General features: G+C 44.7%; 1 protein-coding gene and 1 long non-coding RNA gene across 12 annotated transcripts in view; both read right to left on the bottom strand.

The window, feature by feature from the left end:
- Nucleotides 1–14066, bottom strand: part of LOC101920901 (zinc finger protein 501-like) — a 46284-nt gene extending 32218 nt beyond the window's left edge. For 10 of the 11 annotated variants that reach the window (XM_055809390.1, XM_055809393.1, XM_055809395.1 and 7 more), the window contains exon 1: nt 13763–14066. The gene's annotated coding sequence lies outside the window, so the exon portion shown is untranslated. Of the gene's footprint in view, nt 1–1944; nt 2000–13762 lie in introns of those variants that run through there. The other variant, XM_055809394.1, reaches the window with a different exon arrangement.
- Nucleotides 14067–16822: 2756 nt separating this feature from the next.
- Nucleotides 16823–26264, bottom strand: LOC114013368 (uncharacterized). The gene is made up of 3 exons (XR_003556297.2): nt 26062–26264; nt 19383–19522; nt 16823–17078 (listed from the first exon to the last, which is right to left on the bottom strand). It is a non-coding gene; the product is annotated as an uncharacterized LOC114013368 (long non-coding RNA).
- Nucleotides 26265–26922: the final 658 nt, after the last annotated feature.

The following is a 26922-nucleotide window of genomic DNA, read 5'->3' as shown; positions in this document are numbered from 1 at the left end:
GCCCAGAGTTGGGGAGTCCCCATCCTTGGAGATATTCAAAACCTGACTAGATGCCAGCCCTTGGCAACCTGCTCGAGGTGACCCTGCTCCGGGCAGGGGCTGGACTGGAGACCTCCAGAGGTGCCTTCACACAGGTGCGTTTCACATTCTGCAGTTCTGGGGTGATAACGGTCAGCCAGATGCAGCAGGCTCACTCTCAAGGCATTTTCCAAGGCAGTCATAGACACAGGTCTTTTTAGAGCATTCCTGTGACAGATGCTAGCTCAGGGCTGAAACCAAGGTTAGCCCCAGAACAGCAGGGAAACCTCGGGTAGGTCTTTGATGCACCTATTTTTGCTCATCTTAATTTTACCTTCAACATAAGTCAGAGCTGGAAGTTTTGCTGAATTCTAGGGTAGGGTGTCTCTGAAACGCAGAACTCAAGAGTGCTTTATGATTTTATTTTGTTGGCCAGTAGAGGGAGGAAAGAGAGAGAAAATGGAAAGAGTCATTCTTGATTCTCCAAGACTGAATAGCAATTCTCTTTCGTATTGTCACCTGGACTTCACAGCCCCGAGGCCAAACTTTGCTCTGTCAGACCTACTGTAATGGATAAAACCACATGAGATTTAGTTATTATTTTAGATACTGTAACCACACTGAACATCCTGCTATGTGGCTAATATAAAGGACTGAATTTGGCTGTGATCTGCCCTGACAGCTGATATACCACTGTGGACAGGTGGACTCAGCACAGCTTTCCATACACCTAGAATTGCATTCGATGCATTTAAAGTCTGCGTCTCATTTAACCTTCTTTCCCCTAGGAGGACTGTAAAGTGATCAAATGAGACTGCTCCAGCCGGTCACAAGGCTGTTCTGTAATACAAAGCAAGGAGAAAGCACTCCTAGATATTTACTTCCAGCAGCTACCTCTGAACTGCATCCTGCACTGAAGGGACAGGGGAGAAGATCAGCCCCCCACCCCAATCCACATATTGCTTTTCAACATTTCATTGCTGAGGGAAAGAGTACTGTTCTTTTCCCTTCTGATACCCTATCACTAGGGAAAGTAAGGACTTGCTGAGTGTTCTGCTCATGTCTAATACTGAAACAAGTCAACCTCACAAAATCTAAGGTTCAGAACCCGCCCCAGCATGATGCCACCACTTTTATCAGAGTTGTATTTATATGCTGCTTTTCTATATAGCAGCAGATAACGAACTATTAACTTGATGCTGAAGGTTATGGATGAAGAAATATAGGAAAATAAGTTATAGTTTAATCTAAAGTTTGATCATCCTTGTCTGTGTCCAAATTCCAATACAGTTATCCACTTGGCTCTGGCCTGAATAAGCCCCAAAGCAAACAGGATCCAGGCTGCACTGTTGCACCAATGCTGTTCCGTCATTAAACTGTAAGAGCTGCTCCAGACATCTTCATTAGTCTCTCTTTTCCTCCAGAACTCCATGTTGGCAGTTTTAATAGAGTTCTGCACTCAAAATAGTATTTCCAGGAGTGCATAAATGATGTCAAGTCCCAAGTGAAATTTTCAGAGCTGCATGTATGGCACGTAAAAGCCAGTCAATCAATCCTCAGTGACACAGATTCTTCTGCATATAATTGCCTCATAAACAGCCCTTTGGAAAAATTTTGCTCAGGCTTGAGCCTGGCTTTTGATTGAGATGTCTGTGAAACTTCTGAGATCTGTTACTTGCTATGCACACTCAATTACTCTACATAACCTTTTCTAGAGTGTGAAAAATGCATACCCTTTGGAAGGCTTTCAATAGAACAATGGGACAGAAAAGCACGATGGAGATTTTCTCTCCTTGTTTTGTTATTTTAAGGTGTCAATTACCTCCCAGCTGAATTTGACAGCAAATGAAGAAACATGTTTATACAGTTTAAAAACTGCAATACAATCAAGTCTAGAGCATATTATTCTCAAAGATTTATACAAACCTTAAATGAACACAGGGACATGTCCATGTGGTGGCAGCAGAGGAGGAGAGTGAGGAAATACCTACAGGAAGCCTGAAGATAAACATCAGTGACATGAGCTAGAACATTTCTCAGTGTAATTTCTCCGTACACTGAAGTGCATGCATTTTTAAAATCAGGACTGTGACCGAATGCACCGAGCAGCTGCGACCACCCAAATCCAGCAAGAAGAGCAAAGTGTACACACCATTGCAATGACAAGCACGTTGTCACCTGGCACTGTTTGGGAGCGAAGCTGCTCTAAAGAGGGACAGCAGACATCTAACCATGCAGCACGCTGTGCCACAGACCGTAAAGACACATTTTTCCTTCCCGTGCTGCAGATTCTCTCAACACCCAGCAGCACCTAGAAGCAAGGAGCAGACTTCATCAGCTGGAAACAGCAGCAAGAGCAGGTAGAGGGCAGCAAGAACTGGCAGGGCTTCCCTCTGTACCGCAGAGGTACAGACACATTGCAGTGTGCAGCCTGTCATGTACGTTAGCAACGTGACATCCACCCGTGAGGAGCCTTTCGCTATTGCTTGTAACTCTGGGAAATAAAACCCTCAGCTTTAAGGAAACCTGCAGCTCACTTGCCTTTAGTCAAAGCAGGATGGAAGAGCTGAGGGGAAAAAAAGAAAAAATAAAGGGCTTTTGTGCAGCCTTGTGTGGCAACCACAGGACAAGGGTGGTCTGCATTGAACCTAAACTGTACAGCATCCTTCACACAACAAGCAGCCCAGCAGCTATTCCCCAGCTCCTTCCTATGTGCACGCACACACTCATCTTCTCTCTCCCATGAAGACTATTTCTGCTGTCACAGGCCAGGAGAAAAGAAAAATGAGCTTAATAAAACAGAGGCAGACAAGAAAATCCCTCAAGCAGCTAAATCAGTTTTCTACTCTGAGAAATACCCAGTATAACTGAGACTGTTGCATTTGTTAAGACGTTAGCTCTTGCAAGCCAGGTGGGTGCATCCTCTCTTCTGCCCCACCACTCTGAAAGGCTCCAACAGCTGAACAAGGCACCAGCAGCCCCTAGACCCCTGAACAGTACTGGACTGCACTGGTATCTCCAGCCTGGTCACCCCTGAGTAGATCTCCCAGGGACCTACAAGGGAGGTGTAGGCTACAGCACATGCTTTTGCTAAACTTAGTGGCTTGGCTTTGGTGGAAACATACATACTGAGCTAGAGAAAGGAGCGGTAGAGTAAGGTGCTCCTCTGGCTTTTCACAGGAGCAGTGTTTCCCTGAGAGACTGCTGGGAGAGGAGAGGGACAAATACTAGAGGAATTCAACACAAATTAAAACCCTTCAATGGGGGCAATTTCCTGAATAGCTCCCTCCCAACTGGCTTCATTACCAGATATCCCAGGCAGAGCTGCGCTCACAGCAGCATAAGCTCCTTTTCCACCTTGTGCAATGCCAACAGTAGACCGCCAACAAAGGAAAGGTCCTGGCACCAGTTTCCTGACCACTTCCAGTTCCTCAGGAAGCAGTGTTTGTGAGTGGTGCCATCACATACAACGGGGAATGTGTCCACAGGACACATGACAGCAGAAACCTAGTTCTCCCATAAGGACTGGGGCCAAGCACTGACATTGGCATTTAGGGTAGCTCTGTATCACAAAGATCTGAAACTCAGTTTGAGCACAATCCACAGTTGCCATTAAGTAGGATTCCCCTCCACAATCAGGGCAAGAAAGGACGAAACAGCAGTGGTTAGGGACCCTAGGACACCTGCCATTGACTGTCTTCTCTGATGACCAACTGTAAGTCTACAGGACCTAGTTCTGCTCTCCAACCTACTGAGAGGGCTAAAGACCTCTCACTCCCAAATAAAACTTCTGTGCCCTCCCTTTCTGGAACCTACTTCTTTGCTTGCAAATGTGAACATGGAGACCATAATGATTTTAGAGCGTGGTATGCTCCTGCTGTCAGGCTTACACATGAGTCCCCATTCTCTGCCTACAGCACACACTCTTCGTGCCTTTTCTTTGGGATTATTCACCATACCTTGTGGTGTTCCAGGTGTCCTGTCCCTCTCTAAGTACTAAATCTCATATACAAATGCAAGTTAAATATAGTTTTGGGTTCGTGCTGGAAACATATATCTGAAAGCAGTGGAAAGCAGCACATCACTTGCCAAGAGCCTGCCACTACAATTTGCCATAGTGAGCAGACACGTAGATTTCCAGAAGGAAATTCACTTCCCCTGAACAACAGTGGGGGTGACATAGGGTGATAACATTTCTGAGATGTCTTCGACAAGGGAGAGAAAGGACCTGGAACTTCAGACCATGCTTTGGAACCACATGAGAGAAGGACAACAAGGCTGGACATAGCTTAGTACAGGACAAGTCAAGTAATAACCATATCACTAAGTGTTGTCAATTTTAAAAGATATTTTGAACAGAAGAGAAGCCAGTTCCTCCCAGTTCTGCTAAAGCCCCGGGTGATTTCCACCTTATATAATCACCTTTTTCAATAGAGTGGATAGAAGTTAGTATTTACTGAGCCAGAGACCACTATTCTCTCAAAAAATCACATACTGAAACTATTTATGCTACCCTTGATATGCATGAATTTCAGGACCTGCTAGTCAGCAATAGATTTTTGCTGCTTTTTTAACAGAAATATGGCATTTAGTAGGTCCATTCAGGACTAGCAGCCAAGCAACTGTGAGTTCTGGAGCAGGCAGGCCCAGCTAATTTCAAAATGGATTGCTCTGTGAAGGAAGGATATCACTTCCCAGATCACAGAAATGGTTTACTGGCCCAAGTCTTATATAAAATAGTCTCTTGGTGAAGAGCTAAAACAGTTTTAAAAGGGTCAGAGAAACCATTAGGCAATAAAAATTCACAGAGCAATTTCGCTGGAGAAAAAGCATAAATAAAAAGGGCATCGTTTCTCTCCCAAACTTTCTCACAAGTCAGCTGCAAAGAGATGTGCCACAGCTAGAGCTGAGCTACAGGCAATTAAGTAGTGTTGGCTGTCTTGTGTCAAACTTTCAGCCTGTACTCATGCACTTTAATCAGAAAAGCAGCAATTACATAAACATCACTAAACAAAGGGAGAATAGAGAGTACAGCAAACATAGATCAAATCCTGTGCGTATCTTGAGAAGAAAAATAGCAACTGACCCTTATTTGTGTGTGGGTGCATTCGTTCTGTATCCAAAGAAAACACACACACACAAACAACTGACTCTTGCAAGGAAATGTAGACACTAAAATGCAGCTTTCAGCTAGTTCAGGCTATCTTGCTTCAAGGACATACTGATCTGCTTTTGAATTTGTCAGTTTTAATGTCAAATGTTACAGATTCTTCTTGGAGGCCTTTCAGCCCATATACAAACGTGACAGGCTACTTAGAGCATTAAAAGGAAGAAATATGAGCCCCAATATTAAGCCTGAGCTATTCTGGGAAAAAAGTAATGTAAATGTTGATTTTTGTTTGTATTTTTTTCCTTAAAAAAATACCAATCAAAACTTCATGCCACTCATCTTAATCCAGCACTTGCTAAAATTAAAAAAACCCTTACTTGTAAAATCGACAGCTTGTTTCTTGCTAAACGATTTTTAAGCAAAAAGGAAGAAAATCCAGAGTGAGAACTGCAAACCAGGATAACATCTCCATTGCAATTAAGTAGAACATGCCTCTTTGATAGGACAATCAACTTCATGCAGTAACTGCTAATAGAATGACATTTCTAACAGTGTGAGGATGCTCTGTGTTCCTGGCTACTTGAGAAATTTTAATGAGAAGGCTCTTTGGGATTTCATAGTCCCATTTCTTCTGTCATAAAAAACTCGCACACAGCATTCAAGCACATCCAGCTAGTTCAAGGTAGGAACCCTCCCTCTCCCTCCAGACCTTCACATCCAAACCCCAGAGCCCATAGAATGAGAAAGCCAGGTTATCTTGAACTGCAGCTTGGGCTGGTGGAGGAGTTGGTGGTCAGAAGAACTTCCTCCTGTGTTGGCATTGTAGTCAAACAGCATAGAAGAGTTACAACTGGTGCAGTATACACTTATTGTACCCTCTTTAAGCAGAAAAACATCAGTGCTGTGGGATTTGTGCACAAGATATTTCTGAAGGGATGACTCCAAAGTAATATTTGCAGTGTGGTAAAGCCGCTGCCCTGAAGAGCAGAGCTATTTCCCCAAAAAGCAACGCTGGGTAGGCTAATTTATGATTTACTCTTGCTTCAAACAAGTCTAGAACTAAAGAAAAGAGCTCATTAGGGTCCACGCTTTTGGGAATTACTTGTCAGCCTCTAATTATGCAACTCTGCTTTCCCCCACCATCTATGCCGCCTCCTTCAGTATCCCAGTGCCTCTTTCTTCAAAAGGTACAAATAATTCTTGGTTCTGCTGTTCCCTTTCTCCCAGGGGGTATATTTATAATAAGAGCCAGACTTGCTTGTAAAAAGATGGAGAGGGAAAACTCCTCTGTGCAAAGTGCTGCACCTCACCCTGGATCGGGGCACTCTTTTACCAAATGTCTCTGCATCAAACAGATGGTCCCAAAGGAGACCATGCAGCAGATATCCAGGGACAACATAAACAGCAGATCCATGCACTGGAAGTCCAAATTATTTTACATGGTGACACCTTCCTTACCAGGTCAATAGTTATGCCCCTTAGTACTTGGCTGCCCATTTCTAGGTCAGTAAAGAGAAAATAATCAGATGAATATTAATTGCTGTCCTTCAGCTTTACCAGAAGCTTTCCTGATACTCCTCTCCCAGGGAAATTTAAAGTATAAGACTGCCAGTGTGCAGCTCTGCCAGTCTCCCAAGGCATGGGCAGGACCATGCTGTGGATGGGGCTGTCACTTCACTGGACAGTACATCCTCTTTCCAGATACAAGTAGTTACTGGCATGTCAGGAGACCTAGGAACAGGTTTTCTTCTCCCAGGCTCCCTACTACCAAGGGCAGGCATGATGACCCATCCTACCCCCACATCTTTGAAGGTGGTTTCAGTGAGTATGTTATTCACCTAATACTGTGCCCATTTTCACAATAGGAAGCCTCCCTGGTCTGGGATACAGCACTGAATTACAAACCCTAAGCTGCTGTATTTGCACAGCTGAAGACACTCCAGGGAAATCACATCTTTGAGCTAAAACCCCAACACATTTGCTGTCACGATGGCAGAGCAGTTTTTTTAAAGTTAGTTATAACATGACAAGTCAGTCATCAGCAACAGCACCCTGACAAAATACTGCAATTTACAGTGCTGCTGGTTCAGGGGAACTATTATTTTTTTAAAGATTGACTGATGTTTTCCAAATTGTGCTAGAATATGAGGTTTTCTTTCCACAAACAGCATGGGGTAGGAATAGGAGAGAGATGCATTTCTTTTAAGCAACACAGAGACTAGTGTTTGGTAAGTCAAAAGATCATGTGTGTAACTTGATTTATTAAACTATTGCACCTGAATGACCTGGTGTAAGGGCAGGCTGTGGTTCTTCAGCCATTTTGGCAGCAGACGGTTGCTGAGTTCACTTGGCTAGACAAGAGCCATCAAGTTGTTTCATCACAAACATGCCTATGTTTGTATTTCCATATTTAAGTGGACTGCAATATACAGCACAGAGGTGGAAAAGAGCCTGGTATCCTCTGTTTAAAGGATAGACCCATATATAGTGCACAACAGTGCTGAAAGGAGAGGAGGTGGATGCAGGCAGAGATTTCCTGGCTTGTAATTCACTGATATATGCTGATAGGGCTGAGCGTTAAAACCCTTCTTCACAAATACACTTCACTTCCAAGTCTGGGTTTTAGCTATCAGCTAAAGAAAACTTTAGGTAAGTCAGACACCACCTTTTCCTCCTCCAAGAAAGCATATTTAAACCCTTCCATTTCAAACAGAAAAACAAGCTTTTGGCAAATAGAATCCTGTCAGCATGGCCTTCCTAGTATGAAAGACAAGGCTGAAAGCTTGGCATAGATAAATCTCTCCAAAACCTGAAGGTATACTTACAATGGATGAGCCATCACACCAAATTCCAGATCGCTTTCTTTTCAGCAAAGTAACACTGCAGCTGAAGTAGTCCATCTTAGTTACCCATGCTGCTGTAGCAGCTACCTCCCTCTGGTAAATCAGGTTATTGGAGAGTAACAGGGGTACCAATTTTATTTTGACAGTTGAGTACCAGCTGTGTAAAGGACTTGACACTAAATGTGCACCCAAACACTGAAGGATCGTATTTCCTAAGCATCTTTCAGGAACTGAATTTATATCAGTGCTACAGCACCACAAACTTTGCTGCAATAAAAAGAGGATTTCTGAAACAGACTGCTCAAGTCTGAGCTTCCAAAGGTGAAGGGTTTAGAGGAAGGTGACCAAGTTACGAACAACTACCCAGTCTACATCACCACCTCTTTACTGAGGAAAGATACACAGAAACCTGAAAAGCTCCTGTTAATCAGATGTTTTGGTTTGTGACTGATGAAATGCAGCATCTGCAGGCAGAAACCCTGGTGTAGACCATTGGTGACTCTGGGTGGTGCTTGTCACTGCCTCAGCTTGCAACACCTGACAAACACACTGATCAGCAGCCACTCAGAGTTCCCTGAAGAGGGAAAACAGGAAGGGGAGAAAAGGAGAAAGCAAGTTCTCACCTGTTAGCAGTGCCAAAAGCATTCACATGCAGCAGGCTAGGGGAGGGCATGTCTTTGGGTCCTGGTTGCCTGCAGCATGGCACTCTCACCCAGTCAGTTACATACTATGCAAAAAGCTGCCCCTGCAGCTCTCCCACAGATGTTGGTCTCTTCAATATTTTGTCCCCAGTAGCTCATACAGACCTTGTGGGAAAGGAGAGAGATCTCTGCTTGTTGGAGCCTGGCAGCCAGTTCTTCCTCGGGGAAACGCAACAGCATTGGGGAAGCTGCAGAGGCAGGAGTCACAGCCCTGTAACTGCTCCTCGTAGCCATTCAATGTGCTTTGGGGGCAGACCCCAGCCGGGGAATTACTTCCCTTTGCACGTATGTTATCCAATATTACATAAAACAGTGCTTCAGGAGAAGGAGTCTCTCTCCAGACAGTTGTATGGAGCCACCTTGGCTTCTGCAGTCAGTGTGGCTTGGAGCTGCCCTCTGAAGCTGGGAGGTGGGCAGCAGGCAGGGGAGCCAAGCCCACCAGCCAGGAGCAGTAGTAGTGTGGCAATCACCAGCACGAGGTGTTCATGACGTATTAAGCCCTATACCTCTCCCTTGTCTCTTGCAGCGGTCACCAAAAAACCAGAAGGGTTGGAGCAAACCCCTAAGAGACAGGAAAGGCAGCACACCACCAGGGGTGGAAGCCTATTGCAGGGCATAGATGAGCACTCACAAACCTTCTGGCAGCACCCCTAAGTCCATCACCACCCCACTGGTTTCCCAGATTGACCTCCAGCCAGCTAGCAGTGCTTCCTTGCCACTGCCTGTGCTAGTCTTTGGCAAAGGGACGGTCAGACAGGACACAGACAAGCTCTGCACCAGCTGCATTCAGGCACACGCACCCCATGTCTCCTGGCAGAGGGGCCGGTGGCTATTTTGAATCAGTGGGTGGTACAGCTCTCTTCAGTTTGAAGGGGGTGGGGTGGAGTAAAGTTTCTCCAGAGTCACCAGGAGGTATCTGACCATACTGCCATGCAGTAGGGGTGATATGGGCTGGAGGCCCCAGGCGTTGAGACACCATGAGAGTGATCTCACCTCCCTCGAGTTCATTGCCCTTTGCGTAGCCTCCACCTTGGCTTTGTCTTTCCCCAAGTGGCAGCTTTCCAACAGAAGAGGCATCCTTGCTCCTATCTGGAAAACATTACACAAGCTGCAGGCAACACTTCGGGAACAGGGGGACCCTCTCCTGCCACTGCCCCCAGTCTGAGCTGTCCCTGTCCCCCGCATGGGTCATAGGTACTCTTTCATGTCAGAGTAACCCATACTTACGGCCAGCTCCCATCTCTCCCCATCCCACTGTTAAGCATCTTGCATCAGTGCTTGCTTTCCTCCATGCCGCCTGGTAAGGAAGCTAATGCTGCAGAGCTGCCTGTGGTGGAAAGCAAACTCCCATCAACACTAGGTACAGCTTCCCTGCTCTTACTTCTGTCAGTCCCTTGCTTTTCTTGCCTCTTAATTCACTGCTGCATTTCCACCCCTCCCAAATAACCCGTAACAAGACTGCAAAACAGATGAGACAGTTTTAATAATGTATATGTTCCCTCACTGTACTCACTGGATGTCCGAGAGCACTGTTTTAATGAGTCAAATCTGGCTTTCTCCCAATACCTCTGTCTGAGGCCGCAGCACAGTCAAACTGAACACCTTTTGAAGGCTGTTTCTAAGATGTGAGAGAGAAGACCCTGTAATGAGGCATGGATCTAGGGTTTGAGGGAAGATGCTTTCCTCAGGCCAGTTTGCCTCAAGACCTCACCCTTTGAGTGCAGAAGCCTCCCATCATCAGTGCACATAGGCAGTTCTTGAAAGGACTGTGGCATTTTCTTTGTGGATATTATTAATAAGACATGGAGAGATCCACATGCTTATATAGCCGCCTTATTCAAATGCTCTGTTCTTGTGCACCAGCTCTATTCAGATGACATTTCTCCACTGCTTTACATATGCCTTCAGTTCTTACCTTTTCCTTCCCCCAGGTCCTGCCCCAAGTTGCCCATAACAAACTGGAAGGACTAACTTCTCTCAGCTCTATCCAGGCTTTGCACTTTATCGTATAAAATCTAAATTCTATACTGCACCAAAATATTCCTCTAACAAGAATGTTCTCTGATTTAGACAAATGGTACAGGCTACTTCAAAGCTTTTTCTTTAAATTTCAGCCCCTGCTGTTTCCGACATTACTTTGCTACCAGCACAGACGTGCATATCATATTAGTGCTGTGCACACCAATCTTTATGGAGAAAAAAATAAGAACAGCTCCCTTGGCACATGCATGCTTATTTTTGGCTCATTAACTTTAATGGTCATAGTACAGCTGTGACAGGTTGGGGAAGATGGGTAGAATAGGTGATCTTTGTTATTCTCTAGATCATGTCTAGCCTACACTTATACCTTAAAGTCACAGGCAAGTCCGCTTGGAGAAGCCAAATTCAAAGCCTGTTGACAACAGCAAAAGCATTCCCAACCCTCATGCTGTATTTTAACCAGATAATCAGAAGCAAGCCTCCCTGAAGGCTCGCCGTTTGTGTCACTCTTAGCATCCCTTACCAAGACACACAAATGCCCTTCCACCACACCTCCCCACACACATACTAAACACCATGCCTCCATGTCAGTCTTACCCCAGTCATTAACCCCAGCACAGCTGAATATGATGGGGCTCCAAACAAGTACCTGGCTCAACAGGTTTCTGCAGCTCCAGGAGTACCAGGTCATTTCTGAAATGAAAACTAACAAAGCCATAGTGTGTGGGCACAGCTTGTATAAGCATGGGGTTGTCATCCTTCATAGTTGGCAACAAGTATTTTTTTCCCCAGAACTGTTCTGACTGAGCACTGGGCAAGGAAGAAGGAGAACAAAGACATTTTTCAGTCTTGAAACCCCATAGTTCAGACAACAGGAAGAGTCTGAAGTTCACTTGCAGCATTCGCTGCCAAGCAACATTCACGCTTCAAGACTTGCAACCTTACCTCACAGGGACACTTTTACAAATCCCGGTTGAGGTATCAGTGCTTTTTGTGCAGTGCTGACAGAGAACTTTGATTTGTACCTCCAAAGGTTTGCTGCTGTGATGATTAACACAGGCAGTCCAGAGGAGAGTCAGTCGCTCACCTTCTTGGGAACCAGACCCCAACACAGATGGAGCTTACATTGAAGCTGTGGATGTGGGCTGTACGATTAGTTTGATAAAACGTTCAAGACCTGTGCCACCATCCCGGTTATCTACATACAACAGAGATGAAGGTTCAACAGGAGCATGTGGTACCTCAGCCTGAGGCCAGTAAGTACATAATGGGGGGCCAGAGACACAATACAGGCATCAGCAGTTAATTACCAGTTACATATCAGAGCCCATACTCCATCTCCACTACCACCATTGCTACCAGCACAGGACGCTATGCAGGAAGGTTTAAGCTGTTGGAGGGCAGCTCTGGATGTGTGTAGACATGGGAAAGAGTAACCCCATCTGTATTTGCCAGGACTGACAAGACAACTTAGAAATTGTCCTGTCTGGAGGCTAGCAGACTCTCAATGCTTTAGGCTGAGAGGACATTGCCCATCTGAAGTTGCAGAGTGCAGCTGTCAAGACCCATTTTTCATCAATTAAGCAGCCTCTGCATAAGTGCTGACCCTGTATGACAGGGCCAGGACACCAGGGTTGATCAGCCACTTTCATCTATCCTGGTCTTCCTGCATGGGTCCACCAGCAATTCTGTACTTGTTGCAGGCCCCAGCACAAGGAATGGATCCACCACTGGAAATCCATATTTCTCTGGAATTATTTCCTCATTGCTCATGAGGACTTTTGGGGGCTTGCTTTTCTGTTTGGGTTTGTTGGGGGGTTTTTTGTTAAAAAAAAAATCAGTCACAGCTGGGTGAACTGATATGGTCCAACACCAAATAAACACCAGACTTATTCTGGACAGTGATGTCCACCAAAGGTTCCACAATAGCCCATTGGTGGGACTGAAGCATCTCTGTTAGAGTTGGGAATGCTTTGGTCTAATTTTCCCTTAAAAAGAACAGAAGCTGTCCATACATGCTATACCAAAAAATAAAGACCTCAACTAATACCAGTTGAGGAATGACTTGAATCTTGATGTCCCAGATGTGTACAGGCTGGCAACACATCCTGGGTAAGCAGCTTTCCACAGATTTTTCAGGAAGTCACATTCTACAGGTGAGAAGCATTTCCTGACCCTTTTATTTTTTTAGTCAAAATGAAGTGTTTCCATTAGAGTAAATCTTCATTTTCCAAACTGAAGTGTTCCCAACCATCTCCAGTAACAGCAAAAAAACCAGTGCATAAACAACCTATATCCCACCACCAGCAACTTTCACTGCTCACGAGAGGTGTTAGCATGAGAAAGTAAAGAAATAAAGCTAGAAGCAAACAGTATTTATTTTCTTCAGAAGTTAATAATACAAAGGATGAGTCGAGGAGGGGACAAAGTTTAACAGAAAATAGGTCCATTAAAAGTTTGACACTGGTAGAGCTGGTTTGGGGAAACTTACTGAGAATTTCAAGGGCTGAAGTACAACACATCCCACTATTTCCCCTCTTTGAGTGGCACCCTGGATCACACCATGGGAACCTAGCCTTTTTATAATAGGGCCCCTCTATCCCTTCTGTGTGCCCCAGGAAAAGGCACAACCCTCTAGTAAGAGCAGCCAAGCTCTTAAGCAAAAGTTAGCCCAGATGGATTAAACTGGCTTCTGCTTCCTGTTTACAGTGTCAGATTCCAGATAATGGTTATTAATTAATCAGAGGTCATTTACATGCTGAGACCAATTGTTCCACCCAATAAGCATCTGTTTTAAGCAAAAGCCAGTCAGCTATTAGATAAACAGTCATTCCTCAGGAGCATTTGGCTTGGTGACAGCGTGAACTGCAGAGATAGGAGGACTACTACCTAGCATGAAGTGCCTGGGCTGAACACTAAACTAACTTACTGCAGTATTGGGTACAGCAGAGCACAGGAGAATATCCTGAAGTGATGTTAAACAATAGCTTTAGGGAAAGCACATTCAGCAAAAAAGCTTTACAAATGTCCCTGCCTGTAACCTTTGATACTATTTTAACAACAGGATTGCTTTTTGGCATAGGCAAGAAAAGACCCAGAGACTTACTTACATTGGCTGCTGCTTCCAGCTCACTTTGTGTTGGCTGGTGGTACAACACCTCAAGAAGGATTTTGAAGCCTCTGTATCCCACAGATTCATCAGTTTTGAAATACAGGGTCAGGAAGCTGCTGCTGGAGAACTGTTACAGCACAAGCAAACTATCAGGCTGCAACAAGGCTTTACTACCAGTCAGATTCTACTGTTCATGGTGTTTCTCCTTCCTCCAGAGACCAGACCACACTGCTCCTCCTCCATCCAACCACCTCTCCCACCATCCTCAGGGCTATTTAACTACTTAGCAGGAACGAGCTACAGCTGCACATCGTCCATGTCAACCAACCCACTGCCTTCGAGGCAAGGCCACAGCTGCGTGTTATCAATGCTAATCAACCCACTGCTGCATTCTTCTACAGAGAACATGCTAAAAGACTTATCTGGCCAACTACGTTTGCTGGCTGGGGGAAGAAAAAAAATGCTGCAGTTGTAGTCATTGCCAAGTAGTTTGAGACACAGCCCCTGAATTTATTACCAGAGACAGATTTTTTAATCCAAGCCATTTGATACTGAAAAATATTAGTGGATGTCAAGATTTCTCTGAGGTCTTTCAAGGGCTATCTCTCTAGTGGCCTATGCAATATCGCTCCCTACCCCAGGCTGAAAAGGTGAAGCCTTGTGCAATGGCCAAACTGATCTTGTGCTCTGTATGAGCACCTCACTCATACTTCAGTAAGACTGCCCCAGTAACCAGTTCTCTTGTCTACATACACGGGAGGAGGAAGCGGGTAGGCAGTAACAGAACTAGGAAGGCATGAAGCCATTCCAGTGAACATTTCTGTACCCAAAGATCCTGCTGTCTGTGTGGCACAAGGCAACCGTGATGCTCGCAGCAGCATCTGCTCAAACTGTTTCAGACACAGAGCAAGGTAAGTGCCAAGACACAAAGGTTAAGGATAAAAGGTTTTAAAAGAAGGATTAATAGAAATATCCTCTCAGATACAGCCGTGATGCTGGGAGTCAAGAGCTGCTGAGTCCAGGCCAGTTCCACTGAAGCAGCCCTGGGTGACCATAGCTGCTCTCAGCGGCTCTCAGGCAGCCTGCTGCCACTTGGCCCTGCTGTGCACCGTGCAGCACTCATCAGTGTTGCCTTCCTCCCTGCCTCCACCCCCACAACTGAAGGGAATTTGGTCACCTTCAATAAAAGGGGTCAGAAAAGGAAGACAGTAAATTAACATGTAGTTCAGCCTACCCAGATGCCATGAAGAGAGACGTAGTCCATTGTAAATACTCAGTCAGTCTTTACTTTGGGGGTGGCAGAGCACTGGAACAGGCTGCCCAGAGAGGGCTGTGGAGGCTCCTTCTCCGGAGACATTCAAAACCCACCTGGACACAATCCTGTGCATCCTGCTTTAGGGGATCCTGCTTTAGCAGGGGGTTGGACTAGATCTCCAGAGGTCCCTTCCAACCCTGACCATTCTGTGATTCTGTGAAACAATCCCTCACATCCTCAATTACAAAGTCCTCAAGCACAGCCTTCAGCTTACTTCCTGAAGTAGAATAAGTTGTCCAAGTGCAGTTCAGCACATCAGAGTAAATGCCAGAGTAATTGGGAGATGTTATTTCAGTGGCTCCAACTGGAATTAGAGCAAAGCCTGGGCACTCTTAAAAGAAAAAGGTAAAACAATATCACATCACAATACTGCTTCTGCATGAATTTCCTTAAGCACACCTTATTAATATTGGAGAAAGCAGAGTTCTTCATGTTGGGTTTTAAGTGCTGCTGGTTAAAGTGAAAATTTGCATGGGTTCAAAGCACAGGTTCTACATGCCACTTACACAGAGAACTGCTCAACCAGGAAAAGGGCTTTAGGCCTGGGAAACTATTTGAACTCTGAAGAGTGATCTAGGGGTCAGACATTGAGACGCTGTGTACAGGATCACTTGCAGTAACCTTTCCTAATGAGTCAAACTCAAACTTAAAAACTCTTTATCACTCCTAAAGTGTTTGTGTAGATGTTTCTTTTGCTTGCATTTATAGTTGCTGATCAAAATACAGAATGCCATGTTGTAGGCATGTTAGCATTTTATCACATGCTTTTGTGGAATAGTCTGCATTGTTTTCAGGAGCTCCATAAATAAAACTGTCTACCCTCATACCTCAGTTTACTGGGATGAAAGGAGAGCAGGGCTAACAGCATACTTCTTGGGGTGATGAGAGGACACTAAACCTGCTGGAAACATGAAAGGTGTAGAAGCTTGATGAGGCTTTTAAAATCCCACCTTGAGGGTCCCTCTGGCTGAACAGCTGGGAACATGCTTCAGGGAGGCTGGTCAACCCGGCTGAAGTTCAAATCCTCATACAAAATGCAGAGAAAAGTTCAAGGGTCTTGGATCCAATGTATTTGAGATTGCTAGAATTAGCTATGGTTTGGGTCTTTTTGGTGGGATTTAGTTTTGGTTTCCTTCAAGTAGTCCTGCTTTCCTCCAAGCATACATTGTAGCTCTGGCACCAGGAATTGAAAGTGAATGCAGCAGAACAGGGATGTGCTGAATGAAGAAAGTACATGTAGTACCGACATGGCTAATGTTGCTGGTGACACTCTCACACCCAAATATTCACACTTACCCGTCCCAAGCCACAAATACAGAACATGCATCAAGGGAGGTGGGGGCCCTTTTTTTTTTTTTAAAAAAAAAAAAAGGCTTTTCACTCCTTCCCTCTCACCAGCCTTATAGAAATTTACAACCAGTCTTACCTCTGTCAGCATGTTTCCTTCATGTTTCCAGGTTCCAGACCTGAAAGGAAAGCACTGCCTTACCTGAGGCACACAAATGGAGAGGAGGTTACAGGGCTATTCTGGGAAGGGGAGCCTGAGCCAAGAGGAGTTTCCAGCCAGGCTGCGGGTGAATGGAAAAGGCACCTCCTAGTTTTCAGAGCCAGGGCTTGAAGTGCATCTTGGAAATGTGTGTGTGTGCACATGAAAAAGCAGACAAATCTCTGTTGATGGTGCTGTAAGTCTGATGAATTTTAATATGAGACATTTAATTGCTGCAATTTACTTCTGAAGCTCAGCACACTTGCCTGATAGATAGACAATCAGATGTGCTCATTCACACAGCAGTGAGGAGCACAGGTAAGACAGGAAAAAAGCGAGTGGGGGAAGGAGATTAGATGCATGGCTTGCTTCTGTGATAGTCAGCCTGAATTCGTCTCTCCAGCTCCAAGTTTCTTTGATATGAGGCATCAAAGTACTAATGTGCTTAATGGTGACAGGGCAGTGCTATTCACAGAGGAAACTGTCCATCCAGGTCACCAGCAGTATCCCAGCCTGGGAAGCAAGAAAACAAGGGAGGTTTCCTTTGGTCTTTCAGCTTAGAGCCCAATTAACTGTGTAGCTCCCTGGGCATGTAACAGAGGTGAGGTTTGTGGGGGGACCAGTGGTAACAACAGCACCCGACAACAGTATGGCCTGCTAGATGAAGAAGCAGAAAAGTGATTATAGAAGTAATAACAGACTGATCATGGTGACAGGGGATACAGTTTTTGCAAAACAGAATAGAAAGGGCCATATAGTAAGCAACAACTAAGTTAGTATCTCCTTTTTACATGTTTATAGTAGGGAATAAGCACAGTAATGAAATCACTACTTATGCATTTAGTCATCAGCGTTCAAGATCACTAGTAGATCTCTTATTCTTAATGGCCGTCCATTTTCAGAACACATAGATTTATTTTTTTTTTAATCTAACAGCCATGCTTTAGGCTCTACTTCTCCACTCCCAACCTAAAATTACCACATGATGCTTCCTGAGTAGAGTAAGTCAAGAGAAAGTCTTTCATGGCTGTCTCAGCTCTGGAAGGGAAGGTCACCACCACCACTGAACCTCAAGATTTTATAGGATAGAGGGAAGCACCACCACAGAAGTGGCCTGCAAAATAGACCAGAAGGGGACATGAGCCTTCCACTTTCCCCTTTTTCTCTTGAGAGCTGTAAAGCATAGTCTTTCAAAATGCAGTGTCAGAAAAGATTACCCTTTCTAAAAGCTTCTTAACACAAAATTCTGATTCACAGCTTTGAATTCATACATTAGGCTACAGACATGGCCAGAAGATAACTTGCTATACTTATAACCAGAATGGGGCCTTCCTCAAAAAGATAAATAAAGACCCCCATTATAACCACTACAAATCACCAGTGGCAAGTGCCCACTGCCTGGACTGCTCTGGTAGGCAGCCTCCACCTCAGGCTTCTTTGTGGAAGACATTGTGCAATGCTCGCAAGACTGCAGGACATCCATATTCCCTGGGGAATAAGACACTTAGAGTCTCACATAACTGAAACCTGGCACTGAAGAACTTTGTATCCATAAGTGCTTTATGCAGTTTAGAACAGTTTAAGTTTCTAGTCTATGCTTTCTTTTCCACATACAGAGACACTTGCACAGCCTCACTTCCCCAGCAATATCGCACGTAACCAAGCCAATAGCTCCTTAGTCGGGGTGGGTAGGTACCTCTCCTTGCTTAGCAGGGCAGTAGGAAAAGCTTCCCTTCCCTTGGCTCCATCATTGACCTGCTGCCTTGTGTTTGGCACACAGCTTCAGACACACACAGCAAGTGTGGTCGTGCTGCAAGTTCAAGCCTGGGAAAGAGCAATCTAGACAGACCTACATTGTTCCAAGGCACAACCATGCCACAATTAGGACCTCATATCCAATAGGTTTGATTATAAAAGTATTTCTAGGAAGGGAAAGATACTGAGCTAGCTGCAGTAGCTCCAAGTATTATCAGAGATCTCTCCTGGAGCATGGAAGTGTGCCATGTAAAACTCCCTCATCTGCCTGCAAAAGAAACTTAGTTCAGCTGCTCTGTTTCTCTCACCCCAGCATTAAGGTGAGTTCTCTCTCATCTATTAACTCTTTGGTTAGTCCAAATCCTTCATATATCATCAACTGGCCATGACAATTAGACAGACTTCTTTCAGTCCAGAAGTCCAGGACTTCAAGCAGAATAATGGGTTTTAATGGGGTTACAATTCTCTAGTGGCAGCTGCAGCAAAAAGCAAAGAACAAAGTGACAATGCCAGCATATTCTACAGCTGGCTCTTATTTCCGAGGGATAGCTATTTGAGCAAAGGCAAAAAGGAGTATAATGCCTATTAAAAAGAGAAAAGAAAAAAGTAAAATAAAAGACGGCATACTGGTCCAAACCTATTTCAGTCATAATATTCATTACTTCTGAAGTTAAGTTTTCAAACACTGCAGAAGTCTATGCTATTGCCATGTGAATGGAAAGTTATCTCTTACCCTAACTAAGTACAATAAGGGAGGAAGAAAAGGAAACAGACGAAAGTGTGAAAAGATGTTTAGTGACATAGTTTAACACCACCATTGTTAACCCCTCCATCACACTACATTCAGGCCTCTGACATGCTTTGCCCAGAGGTGTCAGATTTGTCTGCTTTTTGCTGGAAAGAAGGTATTGGTATCCCCCAGCTTTCCTAATTTTCTTTGAGGAACTTGCCTTGTTTTCTAACAGGCACTGAAGTACCTATAGATTCATTAAAAACCACAGCTTAGATATGTGCAGATTTTCATGCAGGAGTTACAAAAGCCAGAAGAACTCGGGTGCTCACCTGGTGGCATTTGTCTCTCTTATAGGATATCCCAGTGACTGGATCATTCCTTCCCAATCTGTAAGGATGACATCTGTGCATTGTGATGACTCCAAGCTCATCTCCTTGGGATTTTTTTTGGGCATTGCCAGGTTTTTGTCCTGGAAAGAGTAAGAATGTAGAGCATTAAATTCAGCTTTAGTACTAAGTTTTAAAGAGACTTTCACCAGGGACTAGAGCAATTCCTATATAACATGTCACCCCCACGGAAAAGTATGGATCATGGGTGAGAACCAATCTGCAGAGCAGAACCTTGAAATACTCATTTTAAAAGTTCATCTGGGAAAAGATGTGTTCATTTAGAAGACAAACCAATCAGGAAAGCTGCTACATTCCTATTCTACCAGGCCAGACCTTGTTCATCATAATCCTACAAAACTCAAACTCACCTTAGCCTTGTTTCAAGCTTCAGCATTTTGCATATCAGTCAGTTTTATCCAGGCTAGAACATCTGAGAGCTCTGTTCTTTCACATGTTTGGAGAACATTTGTATGTAAAGTTCCAGAAAGCTCATAAAGACGTCTTGAAAACAAGTACATTCTTGAAGGTTCAGTCAAACAAGTCAGTTCATCTTTAGAGGGAAGTGGTTGCACAGCTTGACTGTACCTTGGACCCTGAGCATCAAGTATTCAATGCTGAAAGCTACAGAGCCAATGGAGCAGAACATCATCTTCATTGCAAGTCCGGGCCTCTGGAGACTGCACAGTACCGCATAGCCCAGCTAGAAGCAGATCCAAGCACCACCACTGTAAAAACACCATTTGAGAAATCTAGGCAAAAGCTATACAAGTTGCTCTGTGGAAAGGCAGAGAAGTGAGGAACTATTCACGTTTGAGAGATGTTCAATGCCAGCAACGGGGCTGCTAGGCAGCCACCTCCTGATGAGGGAGCAGGGAGCACCTCCAGTCCCTGTCCTTCAAGAAGTGTCCTACTGCTGGCCAGCAAGGACTTGCTCAGTTCATTGCACAGTGTCATGTGCCCCGAGTCTACCTGTGAGTCTAGGCTTTTTTTTTTTTTTTTGCTTTATCTGCCCTGAAAACTCACTAGACTACTTAAGGGTTCATTCATGGACTTAAACAGAAAATGGGACAGGACAGGGAATTTTTGCCATTACTCCATCTCCACTGATAGGTACTTCCAGTTGTTAAGCATGCTAAATTGTTTTCAGGTTACTTTCTGGTTCTCTGAATTTTCCAGCCTTTTTCTCTCCTGTCATAACATCATCCTGAAGTTCTAGCTCATGCTGACATGAAAGCCGAAGTCTATGTTTTAAGTTCCTCAGAAGAAGTAATTTGGTTTAGAGACAGGCACTCACTGACTTCTATTGTTCACTGGCTCTAGAGAAGGAGGAGGGGGGAGGAATACAGGCTGTTTCAATATGTTGGCATATAAATAGACACAGGAATCTAGTTTAATATACCCAACCTTGAAAAACTGCCAGCCGTAACAAATGCTATTACATTGCAGTGAGTCTGTGTGCTGGAGAACGCTCCAGGGAGCTATCTATTAGACTCTCATTCAGGGAAAAGTTTGACTGATGGTCCCATTTCTGATATAATTTTCCTCTGTCCTGCATGTAAATAGTTACGATAGATAAACTGTTATTCTCAGCTGTAATAGATATACTTTTAGAATTTTTTTGTGTGCTCTTATGAATAAGTTCTTGATGAAAGATAGCTGTGAAGTGCTCTAAGAACTCCTTAGCACATCCTCTATCTTTCTCCTCTCCTTCCACTCCCAACTCAGAGTTAACTGATATGCTAAACTTTAGATTTGGTAGGTAGGGTTTTTTCCTTGATGAAAAAAAAAAAAATATTCCTAGCATGTTCCATTACCATAAATGTTTTAATCTGGAAGTGTTACTACTGTATTTGGTAACAAAGGGTGTTCTTGTTCAAGTGTCAGGAAAAAACCAGCTTATTCCCTTTATATGAGAGCTATGATGATCATGCCCATAGCCCTCATCTACACCCAGACAGAAGTTAAATGGGGCCTCTTCTCTAGAGCATTAGCCATCACCACTGGTGTGATGTATGAGGATGAGGGTCTACACAGAATGGCTATTATCCAAAAACTTGCTCCAGAGGCATCACTTACTTTTGAAAATATTTGGAGAACGCATTCACTAGAATTCACCCACAGGACTCCCAAAAGCTGATGGTGGATTTCTCCACCACACTTTTTCTGCCAGGATATCAGTGTGGATACCTACCCAGGAGAAATGCTTCTGCATAACTAGTTTATAACATCTGTAATCACAGTAAACATATACAGAGGCAGAATATAGGGGGATGAGGGAGGGAAAGAAAAAAAAACGACCCACAATGAAGAGCTGGGAGGGGGTGCTAGGGGAAGGAACATCTTCACAGGTAAGAGATCCTTCAGCACATCCAATAAAATCTGTGCGAGATCCAGCCTTCATGAGTTTTTCCCCCCTTCCTTTCCTATTACTTCCCCCTTCCCATTTACATTTTGTGCCAACAAGTACTAATTAATCCCTTTTGCTTTCAAGTTGCTGTCTGATACTTCCCTTTGATATCCCTACTCCTTACCTTGCAAAAAGTAGTGACTAAGTGTTCCTTTAGTTACCTTTCTGTGTCATTTATAGCAGTCTGTGAGGCCATTGCACTTCTCCAAGATCTTTTCCAGCCTGTTGAGCCTGTTTAGTCTCTCCCTGTAGAGCACCAGATGGACCCCTGGGTACCTGTCATGCCCCTCTGTACTTCTAAATCCTTTTCAGAAGGAGTATGTGCAGGAGGGGGAAGAAGTAAATCAAATCCACACACGGTATGAAAAAAATTGGTTCCTCAGGTTTGTACAGTAAAGCATTCTTTACCCCTTCAGACACCGACACCCTGTTTTCTATTTTTCATGGCTATGAACCTGCTCCTGTGACCCTACAATATTTCATTGATAGTACCTAAATTAAAGCCCATCGCTTGGGTACATAAAGGCATGTCTTCTGTCCCAAGACTTTCAGTGAAGGTAGAACCTCATTTTCTTTATACATAAAAATGTTTATATACTACACATCTTGTACAGCAGACAAGAAAGTTGGCATTTGACTTGCTGTTTTGAACAGATGTAGGTGTTACTGCCCTGCATCTTACCTCTTCCACTTCTTCCCCTTCCTTCTTTTCCCCTACTCTGTGTACAGAGCCTTTACAACAGTAAATGAAAAGCATTCCTCCGTGCGTTTTGCAATGGAGTTATCTTGATGTGCTCCTGCTCCCTGTCACACTGCACTCCCAACTAGATTCTACTTAACCACAGTGTGCAGTGCCCATGAAGACATATAGGCCTCTAGAAACTTAAACTTTCCAGTAAAAAAAAAATAAAGCTCTCGCTTTTGTTTTAATTTAGCTTTCTTTTAATTCTTTTATTGGATTTAATTGGATTGTGTTCATCTACACTAGTGTCTCAGTGCCTGGATTGCACCTCAGCAGGGTCAAAGAAGGAATAGCTTAGCCACCCACATAGAATATAATATATTTTCTGGTATAAAGTGTCACACCCCTTTTTCCCAGACACTGATGCTTCCCTTTCATTCATTCTACCTCCAAGAGGCAAATAATATGTACCGTCATTGCATCTCATGCCATTGCCTCAGAGGGTATGGAGGAAGGGGGGCTGACTTCGAAGAAGAAACTGCCAATACAGGAAGTCACGAGCCACTTATACAGGCAACTGCCCATGAGGGTTTGCCCAGATACCACAGCTTATTTCTATATAGTCTCTTTTGCCATTCTCTAGTGGCTGAAGAGGGCTGTTCTGCTGGGTGAATGCAGCACACTGATGTGTGGCAGGTGAAGTTAAACTTCAGAGCCCAGGCTGTAAGCTTGGCTGAAGACTAATTCCTGTGTCAGAGTCACGCAAGGGGCTGGAAACCCTTTCTGAAACTGGCTCAAGTGAAAGTGAGAAATTTCTAGGGCTGAGTGTCCTCGGCTGGATTGTTTGTTGTTACCTAGCACTTTTCTTCCTCTCTGTCTCTCCTCATAAATCCCAAGAAACTCCTCTTGGCAGTTCAACAATGATGTTATTGACAGTTGCTTTACTGTAATATTTGCCATGCCCTTCAGAAACAATTGGAGTATCCAAGAGCACTCTGCTTCCCACATATCCTGACAAGGAAGGAACAGAGATAAGCCCCCAGGGCTCTTCTAACTCCACTGCTGATGCACATTCTGTGGATAAATGTGCACTTCAGTGATAAAAGCATTAAGAAAAGACAGTAAGAGCTTTCTAAAAAACCTGCCAGTTCTGCCCATGATTGAAGATAGTCTAGCAGGTCAATAAAGTTAGTGAGAAGTAGTTTTCCAATATTTAGTTTTCTTTTTCTTTTCAAAACTGCTCCCCTGCCCCACCCCAGTATTACTGGACTTGCTGGAAGTCTGAATACTCTGATATCACTGGCAAAAGCACAGCTGCTGCAGCCACTGGAAAGGGCAAAATGAATTGGTTTGATAAAAAGCTTAACCCTGCATAGGGCAGATGTATCAGAATGCAAGCTGGTAACAGCCTGCAAGTTCTCAAAATGTACATGGTCAGAAGGCAGCCCTGTCGCCTTAGCCTCAGAGAGCCAGGCAGCACAAAGGAGTAAGCTGCCAGGCCTTAGAGGAAAGCAGACGTGCTTGCAAATCTGCTCTGAGCTGATCAATGCCTGGAAAACAGATAAACAGATACCAGGCTGGTCAAGTACCTGGGCTAACAGGCCTAACCAACCTCAAATGTAATTATGAAATGTAATTATTTTTTTTAATTGATCATGTGACCAGCCCTTGCCAGGAGTTACGAAATATTATGCTTTTTTCAATGCACGCTGTGTTTCTGCAGAAACACAGGAGGAGAGCAGGCTCAGCCTGCGGCTGCATGCACACACAGTGCAGTCAGATTCAACCCTTGTTAAATAAGAAACCATATCAACAGGGAAATATTTGGAAGCATCTGAGTGTTATAACAGAGTAGGAGGAGAGAAAACAAGATCACTAATGAGAACTCTATGTCCCTTTAGTACCAAGCATAATAGGGTTGTTTTGCCTCCCCAGGCAGCGATTTTTAAAGTCATACCCTCTGTAGAACAGCTTAAATTAAGTGTGCTTGCTCCCACACCAAAGTTTATGAGCTTCCTGCTCAAATTGGATGCTGACACCATGCCGTGTCACTGCATACCTGAATGGGATGCTGAGAGCAGAGGGTGGGGAAAGCTGGGCCCTTCCTCTGGGTAGATATCTTTCAAATCCAGAGGCAAGATGAGGAACATTTGCCTCCTGAGGAAGGTGCTGCGGTGTGAACAGCACTGCTTGTTAGAAGGCACACACAGGCATGACTTGGCTTAACCCACAGTGGAAGAGAGTTTGGCCAAGCTGAGCTATGGGGAGGGTACCCTTCATCCAGGAGGCTGGTCTCAAAAAAAAACCAAACCTCTTTCACCACAGTCTAGGTTGAAAAGCAATGAGTTTATCACACAGCTTTGCACAAGGGCAGGGCAAGGGCTTCTGCAGGTACTCAGCACTGCTGGAGGACATGGGCCATGTCCTTGCACCAGGCGACAGGGAATGGCACTGCAGTGTGGGTGCAGCGCTCTGGAAGGGGTAACATCCAGCAGGCTGAGCCACAGGAGCTTGCCTGTAGGTTCATTTTTTGAATATATTTTGAAAAAATAATTTTTGCATTCAGGGTAATACCTCAATTCTGGTCATTACAGTGCCATGCGCTTGCCATGACTTTGAGCTCACCCAGCTATGAGATGCTCAGCTGAGACAAGCCCACTCCAGTGTGGGCCAGAGCTTCAAGTGTGTTTCCAGTTCCTGCTAACCAGCCCTGGAGCTGCTGTGCGACTGATGCCCCACAGTTGGCTGTGCTGCACTTGCCTGAGGAGAGAAATCATCCCACCTCCTGTTGGTTATCACTTTGGAGGACCTATTTTCATCTCAGTGGTGTGATGTCGTGGAGCACCAACAAGGATGCCAATGAGGAGGAAAGCACACGCTGCATGCCAACAGCCTGGCTACAGCACAAGTCTGCAAGCAGAGCCGGTAGCACGTCCTCTCCTGAACAGATTGCTTTTTAAAACCGTGAGCAACAGCATTCTCTAATTTGTTGCCAGAGCTAGTGTCACCCAATAACTCGGGGGTACTTCAGCCTTTTCATCATTCTTCCTTCAATACTGTCACAACATTAGATGTGGAGAAATGTTTAAATGCTTAATAGGAAGGAGGCAGCACATCACTAAGACAGGGTTGTTTGTTGTGCATTATAAAGCAGCAGCAAGCTGACAACGTCTCACCCAAGACCACAGCTCTGTTTAAGCAAACTACATGCATAAGAGATTTAGTAATTCTCTGCACCTTGAGAAACTCAGTCCAAATCACTGAAGATAAACCCACCCCCCACACCTCAATTCCAAGGATGGTAAGGGAGAGACGGAGAGCAGAGTAAGCAGCATACCCAAGTGCACAGGAAACCTGCAGCATCAGTGTTAATGCAGCCTTGCTCCTCTACCTGAGCCCACTGCTTCTAGCTATGAGAGGGTCTTCCTTCCCTTGGCTTTGCTCACCAGCTTCCCTTCCCCTCCTCTCCTTGCATACATACACACACACCATCTTCCCAGGACAAAATCCAGAGAGCTGTGTCCACTTACACTGAGATGTTAGGAGACTCAAACTTGTTACTGGGCACTACCCAGAGCTGTTCGTGAACTGAACCAGCTCCACCACCTCCTGCAAACCGAGTGCTGCAGCCTCTGGCACACGACAGCTCCACGCATCTCTGCAGTCACCCTACGTGCACGCCTCCCCCATTAGCTTTGTGGGCAGCTTCACTGGCTGCTTCTGTGCCGAGGTCTCCAGTGCACTGCCGCTTCCCTGCAGCACTCTCTGTTCAGCATCTGAGGAGAGGCACAGCATGCTTAGAGACAGTTTAATACAAAAGTCAGGAACAGTCAGCACAGCCGAGCACTTCCTGCAATAGGAAAGCAATCATATGAAGGTCAGATAAAGGAGCCAGTTGTGGGTCAGTATCTGGCTCAAAAAGCCCTCAGGGCTTTGAACCTTTTGTATGAAGGCATATGTAAAAGCTGTATGCAATGCTAAAGCCTTCACCTCTGGAAAGATTTACAGCGACAGAGCTGAGCAATTCCCTGCAGTTTGCTGTCGGGCCATGAAAGCCATTACAGCTCTCCACAGAGAGTCAGTGGTCAGCAGCCAGTTGCATCAGCTCCAAGGATACAGAAGATCTCCAGCCAGCTCCCAGTTTACCTGTGGGGATGGTCTGGCTACCACAGAAGTGATGACTTGTTTTGTTAACTGGTTTTAGTTTAGAAGGAAGTTCTCCCTTCGTCAGCACCTGTATTAACATTTCTGTTAGGTCATTGTGGGACTATGAATGATGCCACAAGGGAGAAAGACTGGCAGCTGCAGCACGAAGCAGGAGAGGCCAAGTGCTCATCTGACCTGAGAGTGGACCATTATCCACAACATGCTCTTTTTTTTAATATATACTT

Source organism: Falco peregrinus, chromosome 6 (genome assembly GCF_023634155.1).
Source record: "Falco peregrinus isolate bFalPer1 chromosome 6, bFalPer1.pri, whole genome shotgun sequence".
In the NCBI taxonomy this organism is placed as follows: domain Eukaryota; kingdom Metazoa; phylum Chordata; class Aves; order Falconiformes; family Falconidae; genus Falco; species Falco peregrinus.
The sequence above is the reverse complement of the archived record's forward strand: the minus strand, read 5'-3'. Positions and strand labels throughout refer to the sequence as shown.